Source organism: Ambystoma mexicanum, chromosome 4p (assembly GCF_040938575.1).
Source record: "Ambystoma mexicanum isolate Mex_15411 chromosome 4p, UKY_AmexF1_1, whole genome shotgun sequence".
Classification (NCBI taxonomy): domain Eukaryota; kingdom Metazoa; phylum Chordata; class Amphibia; order Caudata; family Ambystomatidae; genus Ambystoma; species Ambystoma mexicanum.
The window spans coordinates 227,730,983-227,755,672 of NC_090927.1; positions in this window are offsets into that span (position 1 = coordinate 227,730,983).

A 24,690-nucleotide genomic window follows, 5' to 3' on the forward strand; every position below is an offset into this window, starting at 1 on the left:
AGTGACGAGTCGTGTTTCCTTTACAAATGCACTCACAGTCTCTGTAGGAGAGTGCAAAATGAATGTGCATTATACTCGCGTCAGACACCAGTAAACATTTTGGGTCGAGACTTGATGACGAAGTTAAACATGACAATCTCATTCACGGAGGAGGGCATAGTATGTTCAAATCCAGGAATGCACTATTCAAACGTATGCAAGATAATCAGAGCATAAGCGGGACACCCAGCCATGGGGGCTATACCACTAGAGCCAGAAATATTCGCATATGGTATGCGTGTGCTTATGGCAGGATTGCCAGGCCTCGCATACAAAATCATGAGACCCCTGATGAGTTTCTAATTAGACCAAGAATACCGATGCATGAGGAGGAGGGACAATAATTTCCCTTGATGATACATACAGCTGCAGTGAGAGGGAGAGTGGCCTTGATTGATGGTTATGACGACGAGGGCCGACAATGGTGCGCAGTGATCGCCATTGAAGAAGGATATTGATTGACTGACATCACTGATGACGATCTGTTTGAAGAACAAGCAGATATAGGAGAGACAATGGTGGAAGTGAATCTCACCTTTTGGGTGAAAATGATTAAGAGATAGGTACCTCAGAGAATGATGTTGGCACTAAATTGTCCTGAATATTTTGATGACGACATAGTAAAGGTGCCCGTCTCAGTATGGACTACAGGCCCCTATGACGTAGACCTCTTGAAGGGGGTTGGAGAAGTAAAGATTAAATTGAAACCAGGAGCATTTCTACCAAGAGCCCGACAATATCCCATGTCCAGAGAAGCAGTTGAGGGGATTTTTAGGACAATTTCTGCCATGATGGACCAGGGCATCTTAGTGACGTCAGAGTCGCCATGTAATACGTTAGTGTACCCTGTGAAAAAAAGTAATGGGGGCTCTTGGAGGCTAGTGCAAGACCTGAGGCCAATAAACAATATTGTTGAGGCCAAGTTCCCTGTAGTCCCTAACCCATCTACAATTCTATGTAACATACCCGTTGGGGCAAGTTATATCACAGTGATTGACTTGAAAAATGCATTTTTCTCAATCATGTTGCACCGTGACTCACAAGATCTGACGTCATTCACGTTCAGACAAATGCGTCTGAAAAGCACAAGGCTGCCACGGGTACTGTGAGTCTCCATCTATCTTTAACAGAGTCCTGCAGATGGATTAGAGCAATATTGCACTAGAAAGGATTGTCCTGCAATATGTGGATGACATCTTAATTTGCATCCCCACAAAAGAGCAATGCAGGCACGATTCTGTTCAGCTATTGACTATACTGGCTGAGAAAGGATGTAAGGTTGACAAAGAAAAGTTACAATATTGCCAACAAGAAGTGCTGTACATAGGCCAGCTAATCTCACATGAGGGAAAGAAGGTGACCCCAGAGAAAGGGCTGAAGCCATATTGAACACGGCTAAGCCGCACACAATAAAGCAGATTCAGAGCTTTTTAGGCCTATGCAACTATGTCAGGGCATGGGTCTTTGACTACAGCTCTTATACTAAGCCTTTACTTCAGGCCCTAAAGAAGGCCCAAGTGACGAAAGAAAAGATTGAATGGTCTGAGACCTTGGAGAAAGGGTTTTCGGAACTCAAAAGAGCTATTTGCACAGCTCCAGTACTCGGGATTCCCAATTATGCAGAGGAACTTTACCTATTTTCACACACAAATGGCAGCGTTATGACGGCAGTACTCACACAGAGAACCATGCTGGGGTACAAACCCCTGTCATACTACAGTGGGAATCGAGACCCGGTAGTGCGAACAAAGTTTCACTGTCACAGCTTTCGCCATAGAGAAGGCTACAACTATTGTAATGGGTTGCTCAATGAAGTTGTACATCGAGAACTCGCTATTTGCCATTCTAGAACAACCAAAGGGCACATTGACATCTCAGAGAGCTTCTGCTTATGAAGTGATCATATCAAATCCATCGATTAAGATAGTTTGATGTAAGATAGTGAACCCATCTATGTTTATAGCAGAGCCAGTCACTGAAGGAGAACCGATACATGACTGTGCAAATTATGAAGAATTCTATGATGAAATCCCCAGGGTGAAAGAAAATGCCTTGGCAGGAGGAGAGATTGTCTTTATAGACTGGTCTTCGTGAATCCACCAAAATGATGGGCAAAGATACACAGGTGTTGCTGTGATGAAACACACAACGAATGGAGAGTTTCGAGTGCTTCTTAGTGCACGAATACCATCTCATTATTCAGCACTGGGATTGGTAACCCTAGGTCTCCTGGGGGTAACCAGACGTGGTCTCCCTCTCACTGTGCTTAGAGAGGCATCAGCTTCACCTCACTGATGATCCCCAACAAGGGTGAAACATGTGTATGGGGTTGCTGGTGGTATTCTCGTTCAGGTTGGAATTGCCATTGCATTTCGGTGCTGGACTGCCCCTGGGCAGGACAAAGACTGATATGCAAATGGATATTTCCCATCTGTGAAAGGCACAGTGAGAAAAAGCAGTGACCGCGAACTCTCAAGTGGTTAATAACCACTGAACAGGTTATCAAGCCTTGTTCTATTGAGAGAGGGGTGCCCGCTACCTTTGCAAACCAAATTTAAGGAACCTGGGATTGGTAACCCTAGGTCTCCTGGGGTAACCAGACGTGGTCTCCCTCTCACTGTGCTTAGAGAGGCATCAGTTTCACCTCACTGATGATCCCCAACAAGGGTGAAACACGTGTATGGGGTTGCTGGTGGTATTCTCGTTCAGGTTGGAATTGCCATTGCATTTCGGTGCTGGACTGCCCCTGGGCAGGACAAAGACTGATATGCAAATGGATATTTCCCATCTGTGAAAGGCACAGTGAGAAAAAGCAGTGGCTGCGAACTCTCAAGTGGTTAATAACCACTGAACAGGTTATCAAGCTTTGTTCTATCGAGAGAGGGGCGCCCGCTACCTTTGCAAACCAAATTTCAAGGAACCTGGGATTGATAACCGTAGGTCTCCTGGGGGTAACCAGGCGTGGTTTCCCTCTCACTGTGCTTAGAAAGGCATCAGCTTCACCTCACTGATGATCCCCAACAAGGGTGAAACACGTGTATGGGTTGCTGGTGGTATTCTTGTTCAGGTTGGAATTGCCATTGCATTTCGGAGCTGGACTGCCCCTGGGCAGGACAAAGACTGATATGCAAATGGATATTTCCCATCTGTGAAAGGCACAGTGAGAAAAAGCAGTGGCTGCGAACTCTCAAGTGGTTAATAACCACTGAACAGGTTATCAAGCCTTGTTCTATCGAGAGAGGGGTGCCCGCTACCTTTGCAAACCAAATTTCAAGGAACCTGGGATTGGTAACACTAGGTCTCCTGGGGGTAACCAGACGTGGTCTCCCTCTCACTGTGCTTAGAGAGGCATCAGCTTCACCTCACTGATGATCCCCAACAAGGGTGAAACACGTGTATGGGGTTGCTGGTGGTATTCTCGTTCAGGTTGGAATTGCCATTGCATTTCGGTGCTGGACTGCCCCTGGGCAGGACAAAGACTGATATGCAAATGGATATTTCCCATCTGTGAAAGGCACAGTGAGAAACAGCAGTGGCTGCAAACTCTCAAGTGGTTAATAACCACAGAACAGGTTATCAAGCCTTGTTCTATCGAGAGAGGGGCGCCCGCTACCTTTGCAAACCATTATTCAGCACAGGCTGCGGAATTATTGGCGTTGATACTCGCCATTGAATTTAGCAGAGCACGTTGCATTCTTTATGGTAAAGTGTATGATTTGTCAGATATTTACAGGGGGGAAAACATTAAAAGTGCACGCTGGCCTAGCACACTGGAAAAGGAGGGGCTACCTCCGAGCAGACGGCGCGCCAGTGCAGCACGCAGCCTTATTGGACAGGCTGATCAAGACACTACAGCTCCCAGTGGGCATAGTGGTTGTGAAATGCATGGTCCACACAAAAGGGACAGATTTTATCTCATGCGCAAATCAAGCAGCAGACACGGAAGCCAAGCGTATGGCATTCAAAAGTGAGATGATTATGGCAGTGGAAGTTATCCATGCCAACGACCGAATGATGGATATACGAACTGCACCTGAAAGTTACAGTAATTTGGGGCAAACACAGCTAATGGAACTCCAAGGGGAGGCACCACAGGAAGAGAAGAACCTGTGGAAACGTTGAGGGTGTTCTTTAAACCCCTCTGACAGCTTGTGGCAACAAGACAGCACTGGTAAACCAGTAATGCCTGTAGCCCTATTAAAAATAGCACTGGAGCATTTACATTACCCGTGCATATGACAAAAGAAAATCTAGCAGCGACGCTCGCGGAAGACTGTTTCATACCGAATTTAGCAGAGCACGTTGCATTCTTTTTGGTAAAATGTATGATTTGTCAGCAATTTACAGGGAGGAAAACATTAAAAGTAATGAGAGGATTCATCCAGAGGCCAAATGGGCCTTTTCAACACTTGCATGTCGATTACGTCGACATGATTCAAGTATGTAACGGGTACAGATATTTAATTGTTGTAGTGTGTCGATTCTCTAGATGGACAGAAGCAGGTCCATGTACACACCCAGACTCTACCTGTGTGGCCAAATATTTTGTGAGGAAAGTGTTCCCCAGGTGGGGGGATGTGAAGTCATGAGATCAGATAATGGCCCTCACTTTGTTAATGCAATATTTGAACAGATTAGCTTGCTGCTTGGTATAAAGCACACGTTCTCGTCATCGTATCATCCGCAAGGTAATGGGATCTGTGAGAAGCTCAACAGCTTGTTAAAGGAAAGGATAGCCAAGTTGAAGCTTACACTAAAGAAAAGATGGTTGCACTGCCTTCCACTGGCACTGTATGCCCATTCAGAACCAACCAGGTTCTGACCATCATCTTACGCCAAACGAGATAGCCACTGGAAGTAGAATGTGAACTCCTTTGATACCCCGAGATAGAGCTAGATGTGATGCCCAGTCAACAGGAGAAATTTAAGGGTCTGAAATGCAAAACTATCTGAACTGCACAACATCTCTCCTTACTGTAATTTCAGACCAGCTGTAGTGACGACAAAATGGGTGCAGTGCGGCTCAGAACACAGAAGGAGATACTACAACAGACAAAGTTCAAGGTCTATATGTTCCACTCGTCTTCCCTGGAGATGCCGTCCTTGTGAAAAACCATACAAGGAAAAAGTGGGACGAGCCAAGGTTCAACAGTCCTTTCACAGTGGAGGTCTGCACTCCGTTTGCAGTGAAACTACAAGACAGGAGAGCTTGGATTTTTCTCGGTGATATAAAACCCTACATCGGAGAAGGCCCCCTGCCTGCACCCCAACAAGAGGAAAAGACGAGCAACAGGGAAGAACAACAGCATGTGCAGACGAGATCCAGGACACGGAAGAAGGAAGCATGACCAGCCAGACAAAGACAAGAAAATTGTGGCTTAGATTGGACACTTCGTCTAAGCAAAAAAGGGGACAAGGACATAAAAGCCAGACACACTGTGCATCCTATTTGCAGGGTGAAGACGAAAATTGCATGCACAAGCCACAACACAGTCGGATGACTTTGAACTTTGGACTAAGACACACTTAAGCCTTGATAAAAGAGTAAGCCACATTTTGACTGAGGACACTTACATTGGAAGCAAATACAGGATCCTGATTCGATTAACACTGAGACACTCTTCGGAATCACTCATGGTGTCCCACAGTAGAGACATCACAAAGGACATAATAACATATCTTGTTCTAGTGCTAAGATGATACCCATCATTGGTAGGGAGGCTCACGAGTGTCACAGACTTTCTACAAGATCCTGAAAACAAAAAGACAATAAGACAACTGCTCACTGTCATTGCCGAACAATTTGTCCTACTCCCTGAGTACAGCGAGAAAGAATCAAATGATCCCAACACAGGCGGAAATAGATGAGCTCATCAACACACTGTTCTTTCGCATAATCGAAGACTGTCCAACTCTTATCAGGAGAACAACAGACACACTCACATTTCTTCGAGACCCAGCAAATACAGAACATTTAAGCCATATTTTAAATAAGATAGTCATTCTGGTTGCACTCCATGCGACCGGACAGTGCAGACATTGTTCACGTTTAGGAGAAAACATATAATCCTGAACCCCAGCAAAGACAGGACAGATGTCCCTGTCGCCAGAAGACACAAGGTTGGCCCATAATGTTCTCTTTCGCCTAGTCACTGACTTTCCAGAGCTAGTGGCGAAACCAATCGATGTTGACGTCCTCACTTGCATCAGAGACCCAACTAATGTTGCACAGATGGGAATGCTCCTGCATGGAATCATGCTTCAAGTGGAACTTTCTAACCATCAGAGGATTATTTGAGGAGATTCAAAAAGCCTTCCGCCGCGGGACAGATCGAGGAAGCTGAATATAGAACTTCACTTGTTGTACCTGTTGTTATTTTTTCCTATTTCTTCATACTGATTAGTGTCCAACATGTCCTCAGGGCTGAAGCAAATCTGAGGAGTGAATTGGGAACTTACCTACTTTGAACATGCACAGTAAAGGGGACTAAATGAAGTGTTATTTAATTAGATGTTTCCCATAGTCTAGCAAAGGAATTGTATCCTGAAAACAAGAGACAATTGTCACTCATAAGAGGGGAATACTTGTGGAACACCTGACACTCTCAAACGCAGAACTTGAAAGACGATATTTGGAAAAGGAATACTAACATTGACATTTGGCGAATGATCGAGATGGGGATCCAGAGCAGCAACCTGGTCCTCCCACAAGAAGAGAGGCACCCCTGCTTCTCTGGAATAAAATACTGCCGCCTGACTTACAGAGGCATAATGTATCTTTGCATCATATTCATCATTATTTTATTGTCATTAACGATCAGAACTACTTTCTTTATTGGTACACAAAGCGTTCTGATTTCAGTACACCCTCCTAATGATGAACGCATAAAACCCACCAAAGCCCCCAGACCTTACATAGTCATTCCAGTCCCTAGAAGATCTGATGGTGGAGTGAATGAACTTGAAATGGATGTGATTAGCAATGATACACACACTCCTGTGGTAACAAATGAAAAGGAAAGCCGGAGACAGGTTCGGCACAGAATGAATGAAGTAATATCACTGACAACTGCATGCATGCAAACACTGAATACACACAAAACAGGCCTAGTGTGAATGACTGAAGAACCACAAACAAAAGCAGCAGAGAAGGGACTGCCTGCCATAAGAAACTCCACAGCAGAGGTTGTGAGAAAACGAGAAGTAAAGCAAAAACCAACAGAGACAGTTATATCAGAAACTCTTAAGAAATCGAGAGCCAATAATGCGAAACTCTCTGCAAGGACGCAACTGATAGTAGATTCATTATTTCCGCACATAGCCAGAGCAAGGAAGCTGCATGAGGAACTGAAAAATCAAACCGCAGAGACTATTGCCAAGCATATATGTTCCCACGCAAGGGACAAGTATCAGTTCTGCAATACAACCATACACTGGACAAGTGTCAGGCTGGTTGGCATGGGCATTTGCAACCAGCAGGAGAAACATGTATGAAGAGAAGGAAAGAGCTGTCAGACTCTTGTCCACTCAAATGGCGCAGATGAGAAGGCCCGCACCATGGACCAGAATACCTGAGAATCCTCCAGCAAGGAAAAGTCATACAGATGCATTCAGAGATGTAGTAATAGCAAACTACATGAAAACCTTAAGAATCAAGAGAAGCATGCATGAAGATGACAATGAACTGAACGACTACCTGGATAGCACAGCACATCTAGGTAACAACATTTGGTACCAGCAAATGAAGGAGGTTGGAAGACGAAATTCCGAAGGGGAATGCTTTGTTTGTGCACTTCTACCATACAGCATGGGAAAATCCAAAATCTTCGTGGCTGTAGAAATTGATGTCCCAACAGCACACTGTCTCTCACACGTAGCAATGTGCAAGAGCAGAGGCCAGTTCATGGGAAGTGATGCCTCATTGATATGGGCAACTGAAACAGCTTACCCCGATGAAGATGATTATGTCCAAGACACTAAGACAAGAAACAGAGCTCATACTAGGAATCATGTGATCAGGTACGAGAAGCCTGGAGTTAAAGGAGCAGGAATAAGATGGGAAGTGAACCCGAGACTAAATGTTCAAGGAAAAACTCCAGCTCAAATCTGGAAGAACAGAGGCCAAATGTAGATTTGGGGAACAGTGCTTTCACCAGATGGATGGGAGAAAGGAGTAGTGATCTGCAGAGCATGGATGGTCCTCGGAGCCTGCAAAGAAGCAATTGAAAATTCACAAAGACTGTGCAAGCCATTATGGCCGAAACTTGCAAAACTGCTGACATGGGTCGAAGACAGGGGAGGACCCTTGCAGATAGTGCCAATAGAAAGCCCAAAATTGTGCTTCAGGAACAATGGCACAAGGAAAATGGGGGAGAATCAGAACTGTGGACACATTGTTGATGCTCCAGGAATGGTGCATGGAACTGCAGTAATTATGGATCATTATTGGGCATGCGGGCCCAAAGCATACATCAGACTGCCGAAAAACTGGGGAGGCATATGCACAATAGTGAATGTCCATATTCCAGCATTGGTGATCCTGAAAAGTGACCTGAACATTGACAGTTTCCCGAAAGCAGAAGCTCACCTGAGAAAGAAGAGATCTGTGGAACTGATGCGAATGAAGAGAGAAAATTACTTCTCTGCTAAAACAAAAGATGCATTTCATGGTATCCCATATGAACACAGGCTGTTCAGCCTCACCTCTTCAGTGTTCAGAACAATTTTTATGCCAAGAATCCAAGTTGGAGTAAATACTAAATGGTTGCAGATAACCAAATGGGAGTTACTGCAGACGATCAACACAACCATAAAAGGATTTAATGCATTTAGGGAAGAGTTAAGAGCCATCTGACTGATGACTCTCCAGAACAGATATGTCCTGACGGTATCAGGTAATATTTTCGCCACCAAAAATATCGCCGTACATATGGTCGTCGGGAACGGCCATAGGCGATATTTTTGGTGTTGAAAATATTAGGTGCAGGGGATACGGGGGTGTCCCCCACACATAATAAAATGATGCGGGGGTTGCGAGGGAGTCCCCCGCAGGGTCCATGTGTTATTTTCGCCACAAAATATGGCAACATTTTTGTATGGCGATATTTTTGCGGCGAAAATATCACATGGAACCGTCCTTGACATGATCACAGCTATGGATGGAGGAGTTTGTGCAAAAATAGGAGAATCATGTTGCACATTTATACCTTCTCATGATGAGGAAAATGGAACTGTAACAGAAGCAATAGGTATGCTGACAAACCTGCGGAAACAGATGATCAACGAAACCGATGAAGTTGATGATGACAGCTGGTTTGGGTCACTGTTTTCATGGGTTCCACAATGGATGGCAGACGCAGTCAAGTTCTTAGGAGCCCTGCTAGTGATGATATTCTAGGATTTTGTGTTATCAAGATAATAATATTGCAATGCCAGAAAATTGAGAAGAAAGCAATAGGGGTAAAGATCATGATTGATGACGAGCCGGGATGGAAGCCCAGAGATCTGACTGATGAAAAAATAAAAGACTTTTTGAAGGCCAGCAGGCACGCACCAGAAGGTACAAAGTTTCTCTATCCCAGGAAATGCAGAAATGATGTGGGAAGATGGATTTACTGCAGCCCAAATGGACAGTGTCAACTGATGACGTGGAACAAGGACGAACACGTGAGAACAGCAGGAAGTTTAAAAGGAGTAATAAAGATATGGACCCCAAAAGAGACGTTTCTTCAGACTGTCATGTACAAACACAGATGATGAAGTGAAGATGAATACAGAGGAACCAAGTAAGATGTATCCGAAGGAGGAAGTGAAAGTGGTCGATGAATCGTCCAGAGGGGGGGAGTGTAGAGGAGGTCCCAAATAAAGTCTGCACTCCAATCGCCCATTTTGGAGTACCAGGAACGTTCACACCAAAACATGTGATGTATGATGAGCAAATAAACCAGCAGAGATCAGCAGCAGGGCTCTGCCCAGTACCTATCAGACTGACAGCACCTATTGAAGTACCAATACCAAGAAAACTATGGGCAGTAAGGTATCCATTGAGAAAACCATACGAGCAAATGAGACGAAATGAAGATTGCCTAAGTACCGTCCCGGAAGAAACCAAAAAGGCCTTAATGGAAGACGAATGGTGACGTCACGAAGGCCCGGACGGACTCACATGTAGAAGAAATGACGACCAGAGAATGACATAGAGAGACGAAACGAAATTAATAAGGATATCGTGAACCCAGAAGAAGAAAACAATGTTGAAATACAAAGAATCTTAAGCTGTAAGCAGGATGAAGATGTTCAATCAGCTAACGCCTGTACATAGTCTTGAAACCGCAAGAAAGCTAAGAGAATCATGCAGCTTGCTATGCTTAGTAGAGGGATAGTGCGACAAACGCCATATACATATCTACCTCAAACAAAGCACTTTATATGAAGTATACTTCCACTGTGCACAAAAAGCAGAATCAACAAAATTACAAAGGCCATTTGAGAAAGGTTTCACAGTCAACGAAATCAGGAGCTGAGCAGCAGACACGAAACTCAGCAGAGGCAAGTCGTACCTAAGGAACCACGGTCGTATCCATCAAAATGAACGTGTAGTAGACTACAATATACTGCTTTGAAGGGGCAAGATAAGAAGGCAAAGGCAGGTGTTGGGTGAACATAAAATCAAATACACGAATTGTCGAGGAAAAGGCAAACCACGGTGTCTGAATCACATGACCAGACGAACGAACAGAGCAAGACCCCCACACCTACACATGGCTGTGAGCCAGGAGACGATATCGAGGCAGAAGATGCAGTCTCGAGGCCAACCACTGCGAAATAATTGACACATAGCCACTAAAGTAATGATTGATTGGAGGAAGGCCGGGTGAGTTGAGGGGCATCCTGCACCTGGCCGACCATTCTGCATGCTGCTAAGCAAAGTGAAAAAGTATGCATGGGGTTGATGCCAACTCAATCACAATGAACCAAATAATCTAGGGTCCTATAGATAGTAGAACCAATGGGACGTCATACTTTTAGTGACTTCCACAGTAGTCATATTTGAAGGAAGGGCTTAGACGCCCACCTGACAGTGTTTATGCCATCCCCTCACTCTTTTACCATATATAGCTATAGAACCTATATTACAGTTACCTTTTCCTAACCAATAGAAATGCTTATTAACTTTTGAGTGTTACACGCCAATTATGATGAGTTTTGAGTATAAATGTTATTGTTTGTATGAAGTTCATTGGAGTTGAAGTGAGACGGACTATTGCATCACTGCTGATTGCCATGACTCCCTGTTTTTTGTAATAGTCATTAAACAGACTGCCTTTGCCAAACCATTGAGTTGTCCTTATTGATTGGTGTTGGAGTAATGAGCCTGCATGCCCATCCATCTCATGTTGCAGCTATCTCTTCTTAAAGTACTTTGGAGCAAACCTCGGCTCTATGGGCCGGCCGGGGGTCTCCCTAGTACAGTGGGTAGCAACTGACCCTTGAAATAAGAAGAGAGGGTAGGAAACCAGAATCACTCTCACAATAGCTGCGGGTAGCACCTGGCCCTATTAATAAAAAGAGAGTTTGGAAACCTGAATCGCCCCTAATGTAGCAGTGGGTAGCTTCTGGCCCTAGAAATAAGAACAGAGGGTAGGAAACCAAAATCACTCCTAAAATAACAATGGGTAGCTTCTGATCCCAGAAATAAGAAGAGAGGGTCTGAAATCAGAATCACTCTTAATAAAGCAATGGGTAGCAACTCACCCTTGAAATAAGAAAAGAGGGTATGAAACCAAAATCACTCTTAATGTCGCAGTGGGTAGCACATGACCCTTAAAATAAGAAGAGGGGGTAGGAAACCAAAATCAGTCCTACTATAACAATGGGTAGCTTCTGGCCCTAGAAATACAAAGAGAGGGTAGGAAACCAGAATCACTCCTAATATAGTAATGGGGGGCTTCTGACCCTAGAAATAAGAAGAGACCGTAGGAAACCAAAATCACTCCTAATATAAGATATGATATGATAGGTCATTTATAACGCGCCTGCACTCAAGTGTTTCTAGGAGCAATGGGTAGCTTCTGGACCAAGAAATACAAAGAGAGGGTAGGAAACCAAAATCACTTCTAATATATCAATGGGTAGCTTCTGGCCATAGAAATACGAAGAGAGGGTAGGAAACCAGAATCACTCCTAATTTAGCAGTGGGAAGCACCTGACCCTTGAAATAAGAAGAGAGGCTAGGAAACCAAAATCACTCCTAATAAAGCAATGGGTATATTCTGTTCCTAGAACTAGGGTGAGACTGCAGGAAACCAGAATAACTCTTAAAATAGCAGTGGTAGCCCCTGAACCTATGAATCAGAAGAGCTTTAGGAAACCTGAATCACTCCTAAAGTAGCAGTGGGTAGCTGTTGGCGTTGGAAATACGAACAGAGGGTAGGACGCCAAAATCACTCCTAATATCAATGAGTAGCTTCTGACACTATAAATAAGAAGAGAGGGCAGGAAATCAGAATCACTACCAATATAGCAGCGGGCAACAAACCAGAGGCTGCACAGCAATGCCTGCCAGCAAAGTATTGTACAATTACATGATAAGCAGCATCTATTAGCAATCAATCCAGTATACATCATTAAGTCAAGGATCGCATACAGAATGATCTAGGCGTTTGCAAAATGAAATAGAAAATTAAATAGAAAATGTCCAGTTTATCACATACTCTGTAACATTAGTCTGTTCGTTTACCTCAGTAAATCAAATATTTTAAGAGCCTGATGATGACCCCCTGCATGTATACATAGAGTGGGTGGCAAACATGCGTGCTGATGTCTATAGCTATTGTGTATTGCCCCTTATCTATACCTTCCCAGTGATCTTCTGCACTAGGAGGGGCTTCACCGGGATGATCCATGACCAACTAAGGTGAGCCTCATTGCTGGTAATTCCAGCCTTCACCCCCACTGAGGCCAAAACATTAGGTAATGGGGAGAGCTAGGTCCTGACTGGCTATGTCAAACTACAGTGACCAGAATTCCTTGCACCTAATCATTGTGATATCACCTAGCAGGCCTGAATTGGCCCACCTACCTGATGATTGTTGAGATATGAAAGCATGTGTGGAGAACATCACTGAACTGAGAAGCTGTATAGGCTGAGAGCCAGCCAGTTCTCCTCATCCACCTTTTGAAGTCTGTAGAACATTTACGTCTAGGGACTACTCACATCTCCTGGTGTTCCCAATTTTCTACAAAAGCCCTCTTCTGTGTTACCAGAGATGGTGTGTACAGTAAATACATATGTATATATAGTATATTATATATCTACCAACATGTTGGAAGAATTTATGTTGCTTTTTTTTAGAAAAATCTGATCAAATTATTTGTAAGCATACTAATGCAGTACATTGTGTTTCACATAACCTCTGTGCTGAATATCAGTATAAACACAGGCAGTAGGAGCATCAATTGCTTTGTTGGTATTATTCATAGACCACTGTGATGAATTAACCAACTCTTATCTGGAACTCTACAGGCTAGCCCCTACACCGTGTTGTTTCATATAAGCTGCTAGCTTGAACATGTAATTTGATATGATATGATAGGTTATTTATAACAAGCTTAATACCCAGAGGTTTCTAAGAGCGGACCCATGGATCGGACCTGTGGTGCTCTGCGTTGTCTTGCTTCCAAGGCGAGCATGTTGCCGTTGAGCTATCCTCCCCGAGACTATGTGGGTTCTACTATCCTCGGCACACTCATTGATTCCATAATAGCTGACAGTCTTGACCATCAACATCTTTATCTAGGCGCTAAGTATAGGTTTGTTATTCATACCGATTATAAGAACCCGTTGAGCATACCTGGTGAGCAGGCCCTTTGAGCATAGTTCCGTTCACACGATACCTTCCCTGTACAAGCCGGGTAGAAAGCATGTGGTCAAGAACGCCCTATCAAGGTGTTATCCGAAGGCAGCACATCATAACATCCTTGGCTCAAGTCATGTCTCTGCAAGGAGATTTATTCTACACATTAATACAGCTCATAGCCTTTCGGAATAAATTCGCCAAGAAGCAAGAAGGTACAAGCGTTACCCTAAAGTGGGGGGGTGCCGGAAAGGGCAGGCTACCTTTCGATGATAGATGTTTGTATGTTTTCATGTAGCTCTTATGACTCTTGATGCTTCATCTGTGTCAAAATGCCTGTCCCCCTGGACACAGGAATCCATGACACATATGAGCTACGTTGTCATATGGACAAGTGGTCAGTAATGGAAAGCAGTACAATAATACTTTGCTCCTTCTCAGTGTAGAAGCTGAGAATGGTAGTCATGGAGTGGTGGAGTACCTGATTAGCAATTTAGAGTGTCCACCCAATGGGTCAATGGCATTGTCTTAGTGGAGGAGCTCCATAAGTGACTTCTTGGCAGTGGTGCCCTTAGGATGAGGCACTGTGAAGAGACGTCCTCAGGCACCCAGGTGCAGGCTTACATCCCTGGCAGTGGCCAGTGTGCATTCACGGGTCTTGGGTGAGCGTGGGAGAACAAGTGATTTTTTCAAGGGCCTGTTTAGTCACCCTAAGTGTCCTAGGTTCATCCAGACGTGGGCCCCTTGCTCACTGTGTTCAGAGAGGCACAGCTCCACCTCACTGATGATGCCCAACCAGGCTGAAACACATGTATGGTGTTGCTGTTGGTACTGTTGTTCAGAAGGGAATTGCCATAGCATTTCGGTGCTGGACTCCCATGTGGGCGGGACAAAGATTGATATGCCAATGGATATTTCCCATCTGTGAAAGGTACTGTGAGCTAAAATGTGGCTGCAGACTCTAGAGTGGGTACCATCCCATAGAACACGCCATTTTTGCTGTGCTCGTTCTCGTAGAGGGGCGCCCATGACTAATCATTTTTGTATCTAATAATATATAATTGCAATTTAGTGGTGAATCAAGCTTTAATAATTGGTTCAGGAAAGATCGTTTCTTACTTTTCTTTTGATACAGGGCCGGTGCTCTTTTCCTAATTTTAGGCTTGCTCATTTGTTTTTCTATTGTCTAGTTCTATCATACATAGATGACACATTTTAACAATAAGGATTAGGATCTGTATTATAGATGCAGTGCACAGATCTGCATCCCTATACTGTCTGTACCATAGATGGAGGGCACAAATCAGCAGCCAGCACACTTACATAGCTCAAATAAACATCATGACAAATGTATATGTATATTCCACGGCCTGCGGTAGAGGCCGTGTAGTTATGGTTAAGTTACTAAACTCAAATGAAAAGCACTTTTTGGGGCAGTTTATAATTTTGCTCCCCCTGTACGAATCTTTACCAAACTTTGCAAAAAAAGTATATGGCCCGGTCTGAATTATTTTGGCAAGTTTGGTGAGGTTTCGTCAAGGAGTGGGGCAAAGTTATAGGTGGGTCCCAAGAATTTTTTTTTTAATAGAAGCAATGGAAAAGAATTGCTCACGCCTACAGCCCAAACCGCTGGACGGATTTTCACCATATTTGCAGCAGGAGCGGCGGCTTGTCCCAAAAGCGTGCTTTTGTACATTAGGTGTAAATCTGACCAGTAGTTTTCTTTAAAACGGGTTAAAAGCAGGTAAAAAAAAATTCATGGTATCTGGATTCGGTCCGCAGACTCACTACCCTGTTCAGTCCGCAGACAAGCATTTAATTGGCCTGGAGGGCATTCTGATGTCTGCGGAAATCGGACGCGCCTACTGATTGGATGGTGAAAAGCGTGCAGTGCGTTAGATTTTTGGAAAAACCTGCCATGTTGGATTCGTGGACAGCGGCCGGTGTCCGCGGACATCGCAGTAAAAACATATTAAAACACTCAATATTGCACTTGTTAAACTTATTAAAGAATCTCCGTGAGGTGAGCAGTAATGAGGATGGGATGGGATTTGGCCACAAGAAGCCAAAAAAACAGTGTTTTTCACACCCAGAAGTCCGCAAACGTGGATGTTCGAGGACAGTCCTATGATGCTCGCGAACACTTCAGATGTCTGGGGACATCTAAGCCTATTTCTGAATTACAGGGTTGGTGAAAAGCCATTCTTGGATGGCTGATATATTGGCACCACTCAATGAAACTGCATGACATTTTTGAATTTTATTCTATACCTGATTCTGAATGATTTTGCAAAGGTTGGTGGGATTCAGTCAAGAGGGGGCAAAATTAGATGGGGGGTTCCTAAAATATTGTAAAGGCTTATAAATGTGGTGCAATTGACCAAATCTACACAAAAGTTTGTAAAAACATTTTAGATATAGATATAAATATTTTTTGTAAAGTTTATTGGGATTTTGACAAGAGGGGGCTAAATTAGAGGGGCTCTCGACATTATTAAATGGCTTTTAACTTTGCTGCAGTTTGACAAATGTGGACAAAAGTTTCCAGAAAGATTATAGACCCAACTTTGGGTGTTTGTGTAAAGTCTGAATGCATTTTGTCAAGTGGGGGCTAAATTATATGATTATTGTATGTACATACATTTGGACACTTTTGAAAAAATAAAACAAGGGTGGATTTCCAGCAAACCCATGCAAGGAGCATTGGCAAGGACCATAAAGCATGGTTTTGCAAAGGTGCCCGTGTTTTATATTATGACAAATGTCATAATGTAGGTACAATAAATTGTGATATTCTTTAGGGACTGAGGTATAGCCTGTGGCCATGGGCAGTGCCCAGGTTGTCCGGGTCATGGCATAAGGTCATGACCCGGACAAACTGGCTACTGGCCATGACCATGAGGGACGACAAATGGGGTTAAAGTGGCATGTCCACCTGGGACCGGCTAAGTGGTAAAGTTTTTCGAAAGTGGGATATGTTTGAAAGGGAAAGAAAACTGTGCTTGTGGTAATGTGGTCATAAGAGTTCCCTCTTCACCTTCTGTAGGCTGCCATGGAAAGGGAAAAGGGGCTCTGTATGGAGCCCCGCCTTCCCTTTCCATGGTGGCCATTTTGGAAAATACTTTTTTTTAGCACCCAGGTTACCGCTTTGGGAACCTGGGGTGCTAATGGCCTTCAACCCCCATTGCAGGGGCTAGAACAGGGGATAACGGTGCAGAGCCCTCATTATCGCCCTCGCTTCACTTGGGCCGATAACTTGGGCAGCCGCGCCATTATCACCTATTTCAGTCCCTACAACGGGGGATGAACACAACATTATTTCCATTTGCATAACACAAAATGCTAATGGAAATGTTGGAAAATCTTATTGAGTCTAGTCCCCCGCAGGGTCTGGATCTAAAGGCAGCGCTGTGCCCTAGTCACCTGAGAGATAGATCCCCGGAGACTAGAGGGAAGGACATCCTTTGGTTTCTCACAGGTTAAAATCGGAAAATCTGCATGCAAACCCCTGTAAACCATCCCTCCACCCTACCACACTGCGCACATGCACCCCTAAGTTAGGTCGAAACCCTGGTTACATACAGGCACCCCTAAATCCGACATGCAGACCCACCTCTGTGCTGCAATTCCTATGCGCAAGTGTTTTTACACCTGCCTTCGGGTGGTGTAGAGATCGAGAGATTTGCATGCCTATTTCTATGCCTAGAGGCTGTGTGGGTTGTTCCATGAATACGTGTCATTTGGCGTAACTGCCTGCACGCCGTCCCTCGGAATGACCACTTTTTTGCATGTTCTTCCCCATTTTCTGTGTTCCATCCCCTTCCCAGCCCTCTGCGCAAGCAACGGCCATGCTCTGGGTGGCGTCACATGCAAGGCGCTCAACGACTCTCAGAGACATGCTGAGCCTGCGCGAATTCCAAAGTGTTCGACAAGTCCCATGCATTCGATTCCATGAACGAACAAACAGGATTTCGCATGCAGTTTGGCTGGCAAGTTCCCTATTTCCCACACAAATAGTTCCATGAATCGGGTCCTTTTGTGGCTCTGGGGCAGATGAATCTTTTGCTCCTTGATTAAGGTTTCCTTTTATAGATTCACAACATCTAAGAATGGACTGCCCCTAGTTTCCAGCAGGCGACAAAAGAGAGTGGCTGAAAAAAGCCTATATAATGCATGCACAAAACCCACATCTAATGGCTATATCAATGCTTGTTTTGTATATTCTTGCTATAGCACAGGTGTCACTATTATCCATTTCAGTCGTGCTCAGAATTAAATTGAGAGTCAGAGCTCTAGTAGGAATAATGCAAACATAAATGTGCTTTTAATCATTGTTCTATCTTCTAAAAAGATTTTTTTCTTTAAGCGAGGAAAGGTGTAGTGCAGACCAGGCACAGATGTGAATGGAAAGATGAGACAGTTCTATAGCGTCCTGTTGTGGACTGTGAGCCAGGCTGACAGATAAGGGAAGGAGGCAAGGAAGGATTTGGGAAAGTCGAACAAGATGGGCAAGTTAAGGACGTTTTCCAGTAGTTGAAAAACAAGTGGCGTGAGAGACTAATAATGAGACTGTTACAAAATGATCCAACAATGTTATTGATCTGCTGAAAACAAACAGGACGCCACATACTGGCAGGGTAATGGCATTACAACTCTCTGTGTAGGCCGTTCCATCTGAAATGCCTGGCAAACTTCCACAATGGTGGAACACCAGCAGAAATGCAGACCTGGGTCTTCCTTCTTTAGTGCCGCCCAGAGGCATTGCTACAGGGCTGGGTGCGGGGTTCTATCTTTTGATTGTAGCCCTGGATAGAAGCTCAGGGGCTACAACTGAAAGGCTAGCTAGCACCGAGTCCTGACAGTCCCGACATTAGCATAGCCCCGGCTCTTTTCCAGACCTAGCAACACCCCTGGTGCCACCAATGCGGTGCGTCTGAGGTGCCGCTGCATCTCTAAGCAGTGAGATCATCCCTCCAACCCCCAGGCTGGATGCTTGGATCAACTCACCCTGAGTGAAACAAAATGAGCTAAGAATGTTAGAATGTCTCCTCATGGAATGTGCAAAATGCACATAGCTTGCCCAATGGGTTCGAACTCAATCTTGCGGGCACTAACTTATGCACCAGACTAGATGAGGACACTGGTTCGCCTATCAGCCCGTTCCTGCCCATCAGGACAATCGGGGCCCGAAATGCTAGGCAAGAAGGCTGTTTCCTCAGATCTCCATCCTGAGGGCCAAAATATTGATGAGGGTTTCTTTCATGTGGGATATAAGGAGGGGCCAGATCTTGCCAATTTGGAAAAGGTGGTAGCATGCTGAGGTGGCATTATTGGGGTGGCAACGAGCCTGCTGGTATGTCTCCGAGCAATATATACAAGAGGCTAGCTGCCAGAACTAGATGAACCTCAAGAAGATGTGGCTAGTACAGGGCGGTGGGACCATAGGCAGGGCAGTGCTACCATGGCGGCAGCGGCATGCACAGTATGGCAATGCCAGGATTGTGTAAGGCAGGCTTGTCCAACTCCAGGACTTGAGAACCAGATCTATGCCGGGTTTTCAGGAAACCCCTCATTAAAATTCATGAGATACATTTGCATACAATGATTCTAAATGTATGCACATTTTTCCTCATGAATATTAATGAGGGATATCCTGAAAACCCATCAGGATTCCAGCCCTTGAGTCCCGAGCTGGACAACCTTTGGTGTAAGGCATGCTTCAGACACCTCTGACTGATATTTACAGAAAGGAGCATATTCACCTCTAAAACAAGTACTCAAATATAATGGGCCCCATTACAAGTAACAACGGTACCGGTAAGCTTGCCGTTGTAACTGGACTGGCAAACTACGAGATCTGACCTGGTGGGCATACCGGCACCCGCGAGCAGAGCATGTGCAATGCACCGGCACCATTCAAGAATGGTGCCGGTGCATCCCTCCTCCCCATTCCCATTGAGCCCTACGGGGCTCAATGGGAATGGGGAGAATGTTATTCCGGCCCCGCGAATGGGCAATTACCGGGTCCGGCGGGGCCATAATGACCCGGTAATTGCCCATTCATGGGTGCCGGAAAAATTTGCAAGTTTGGTGGCAGCCTGCCGGTTTTACCGGCAAGGCTACCGCCAAACTTGTAATGAGGCCCAATGTGTCCGTAAAAGCAGCATTGTTTTGGTGGGCTACTAGACGCAAAGTACTTGCACTGGGGCAGACAGGGTTTCATATCCCTCCGTTCCTGCAAAACACGTCCCAGGTCACGGATTGAAGACTTGACGTGGACTGTACAGGTGAAGGAGCATGGCTTTTTCAAATAAATCTTTGCTTGAAACTTGGATCTGCAGCAGGCTAAACAATGGTGTTGGGTACCTGGCACACATGATCACCTAAGTAGGAGCTGAATTCAAGGCTGTCATTGCGACGGTAGTCAGATTGGGAGCATTGAGGCAGTCAAGAGATAGACCTAGCAGCCCCTGAGGGCAATGCATGTCAACTGGATCAGAATATCCTGTTTATCCACATCCTGGTAAAGGTCTGGCTTAAGTGTCGTGCACTGCACCCGCAATTAAGGGTCATAGTGCCAGGATGCCCCATAGTTTACTGCAGTACTTCAAAGAAGCTTCTCGCTACCTGCAGAGTGGGTGTTTTGCGATATGGTGACAGACTTGCGAATGCGGTCGCGTCTCTGAGTCATTGTGGTCTCTCAGCTCATTTGCAAAACAGCAGAAAGTGTCTGTGCGCCTGGTCCAGGAAGGACCTTTTTTCCCATTTGAATTTTACTGTCAGCAAATGACACTGCCCTGATTCGATTTTGACCACATTCAGATCCGAACCTGATTAAAAGTGCCTCTTGGTGGAGTTCCACGAGTCCTACTCTGCCAGCCTTAACAACGAAAAGCCTCTTGAGGGACCGTTGTACAGAGCTGGATATCCCTGGCAGGGGTCTGCAGTGGGCAAACCTCCAGATGTGTGGGACTACATTCCACATGGCCCCTCACCATTGCGTATGTTGACCTGGGCTCATGGGAGTTGCAGTCCAAACAATGTTGCAGATCCCTGACTTACATTTCCAAATCCTATTATGAAAGATCTAAAGTAACAAAACCTCACAACTAAAGAGAGGTGAAAATCTCCACACTGGAGCTTCGGGAAGAAGGCGTGAGCCTTTGGTCATTTACAAAGCGTTCGAACGAAGCACATCTAGATACAATTATAAAATGGCTGTCAGGGCAATAGCATAGGCAGGGCAGTGCACATTATGCACATTAAGTTAATCTGAACCCTTTGAACCTACAGCCAAAAACAGAGGCCAACAAGTTGAAAGGGGAGGCAGGGCCCATGTCCAGAAACTGACGCCTACCATGAGAAGAAACTACTGAGGTCCAGGATGGACAATGTCGGCCATTTTATAGACCCATCTCAGGCCAGTGCAGCCTATTCAGCGTGGGATACTCGTGAAGTCGCCTCAAGAAGAATGAATAGCGTTTTGATCATGATGGGTACCTTCCGTAAGAGCAGTGCTTTAGATGGAAAAAAAGAAATGCAGGTACTCGCCAAACTAGGCTTTAAGTGGGCCGGGGCTCAGCATGGGCGGTCTGAAAGTTGGTCTAACGCCAGAGCATCGCAGAGTCTAAATGACCGATTTCAGTTAATCTCACAATGTGTCACATTGCATTTTCGTAGTTCTCCACTTGTTTAACTTTCAATGTGTGTCTCGCTCTTCGTGTCTCATTCTCTCGTCGTTTGCATTTCTATGTGTCTCTCTCTGCACCCTCCCACTTCAGTCATGTTGCCACACTCTCTTCAACTCCCTGTGTAAGTCTGTATTTTGTTCTGGGCCTGGCCTTGAGAGCATGCTGCACTGAAACATGTCAGTGGTTGCAGCCAAAATCTCAGTCTAATGGTTTACTATTAAGCCATCAACTTTAAAGTTGATTCTGAAATGTATTTAATAATGTGAGACAGTTTAAATATAAACTTTACACATATGTAAAATAATAAAAAAAATAATGAAAAAGTAAAGAGTGTAAGAAGAGAAAAATAGAGAAAGAATAAAATAAATTGAAATTGAAATAGGATCAGGCAAAATTTGGGAAGACAAAGACCTCAATTGCAACTGATTATTCTGGTCATAAGGTTTCCAAGGATAGACAATCAATCAACATAACAATATAAGACCACTGCACCAAGAAACCAAAAGCAGTAGATAACATTAATAGTTCTAGGCAGTGCGTAATGCAAGAGTATATTTCATTTCATTTTCCGGGTCAGAGACTTCCCTTCACCCAACCAATAAAGTTAAAAAACCATTAGGTCAGTTTCACATAAAACAATAGGCTAGATGGTGAAGCCCAATGATTTTTCGATATTCAGCCATATGCTATACATAGCTATGTGAGTTTTTATAGAGGTTGAATTTAAGCTGCTGTACCAGAACTATGGTTCCTCTATGTGCTCCAGATTATGGACCACTTTCCCACAGCACAGTTCGTAGGTTTTAAACAAAGTCGGACAAGCTGTTAAAAGATGTATAGCAGTTTCGTTAGTGGAAGTGTGTTTGCACATTTGACAATGCCTTTCTTGCGAAAGCATATGGTTATCGATCCACTTATTGGCTAATACCGGTAAACAGTCAAGACGCAACAAGAGAAGGAAGCGTCTGAGTTTACTAGAGGGACTCAAATTGAGGTACAGCTGTGGCTTCAAAAAAGTGTATAGTCTGTACCGCACAAACTGATACTTTGTGAGTTTGCTCAGGTGATCGTAGTTCTCAAGCCAGTCCCATAAATCTACTCGTTTGGACAGGGCCTTCTTCGATGCGTCGTTGGTGCTCCTCAGTGCAGGAATCCAACCAATCTCCTTGTACAGATTTTCCATATGAGCTTTTAGATGGTAAGATGTCGCCTCCCTAGAAATTTCTTGATGTAATCTTGAAAGGAAGTTCGATGGTTGGTTGATCATCTTCGAGTACATCTCAGCTCTTCGTTTAAGTACAGTAGCTTTAAGGGAAGTTAACCCCAGTTCCAATCTTATGATCGCCATAGGGATACATTGGGGGAGTCCCAGTATCCGCCTCCAAAATGTACCCTCTATGACTTGAAGCCAGCTGAAATTGATGAATAATAGTGCCTCCAGACCATATGTAACCATGGGAACCAATATCTGCAGATAGATCTGGCGCACACCCCACAAAGTATAACCACAAATTTTAATTGCAAAGCGATGTATTAATGCTGTTAGTTGTGCAGCTCTGGTGTTTCTTGTTTGCATGCAGGTGAGATATTCTCCTGTAAAGTCAAACTCCACAACCAGATATTTGCATGTGGGGGTATATTTTATTTCAGTCCCCTGCATAACTAACTTTGGTCTGGAAAAATGTTTTGCAGAGAAAACCATTAACTGGGTTTTCTCGCTGTTAATGACCAGATCATTTTTAATAAGAGCATAGTCCCAGAGCGCGGTGGCCGATCTAGAGAGGCCGCTGAATGTGTGATCCATGATGATCAGATCATCAGCATAAGCAAGCACTAGAGAGTGCTCAGATCCAATTCGTGGGGGGCAATTGTGTACTGCAGATACCGCTATGGGAAGATCATATGTAAATACATTATATAGAAAGGGAGCTGTGACACAGCCTTGTTTAACTCCACGATTCTGTATTACTGGTGCGGTCATATGGCCTTGGGAGTCCAACTTAAGTTTAGCCATAGTGTTTCGATGTAAAGCTCTGAAATAATAAAGAAGTTCTTCAGGGCAGCCTAGTAATTTTTATTTTAACCAGAGTTTGTCACGGGGGACAGTGTCAAAGGCCGCTCGGAAGTCTATAAAGAGGGCGTAGAGAGGGGGTTTCCCACTAGTCTTAGCTCTAGTCCTAATTAGATCAGTAATCGTCAGGTTCATGGTAGTGATATATCCTTTCCTGAATCCACTTTGAAATTGATTCAATATACCAGTTCTGTCTGCCCACAACTCCAATTTATCCAGAAGCATCGATGCAAATAGCTTCCCTGTGCAGTCCAACATAGACAGCAGTGTATAGTTACCTGGTTCCAGTCTATTTCCTCTTTTGAAGATTGGGATCAGTATGGAGGTTTTCCACGAGGTCGGGATGTTACCGGTCTCCAATACGTTGTCAAATTGGATCTTAATTAGGTTGGCCCAGAAATCAGGATTGCTTTTCAGCACAGCGTTGGCTAGGCCGTTAGGTCCTGGCGCTCTAGATGATTTTAGAGATTTCATTTTGGCAAGGAGTTGTTCGTTGTTCACAGTAAATGGTTTCTCGAGGGGGACTAATTCACAGTTGCCATGCTGGCCCGATGTAAGTGAAGCATTGAGTTCAGACAAAAATTCAGACCATTGCTGGGCACTTATCGGGTTAACCATTGTATGGTGAGTAGAACCCCTCACTTCATTTAGTACACCGCAGATGTTTCCAGTGTTTTTGGAGCATACAACTTGAACCATTTGTTGCCAGCGACTTAACTTCTCTGCTCTTCTCTTCATCTTAATCCAGGCACGGTATTTGTTCTTAAGGATTCTACGCTGAGCTGCAAAGGATTCGAATGTAACAGTAGCAATTTTTGCTTTTCGAATAGAAGCTCTTAGGGCTCGTTTAGCATCTCAGATGCTTTTGTCAAAAGGTATGGTCTTCCTTCCTTCTTGAATCATCATGTTAATAGGAGTGGCAGCACGTGATGATGCAAAAGCCGCGATCCATGATTCAATATCGTTAGCAGTAAATTTGGTGAAGGCTTGGATGTCATAGAGCAGGACGGCTTGTGTTGAGAGAGCCGCATTT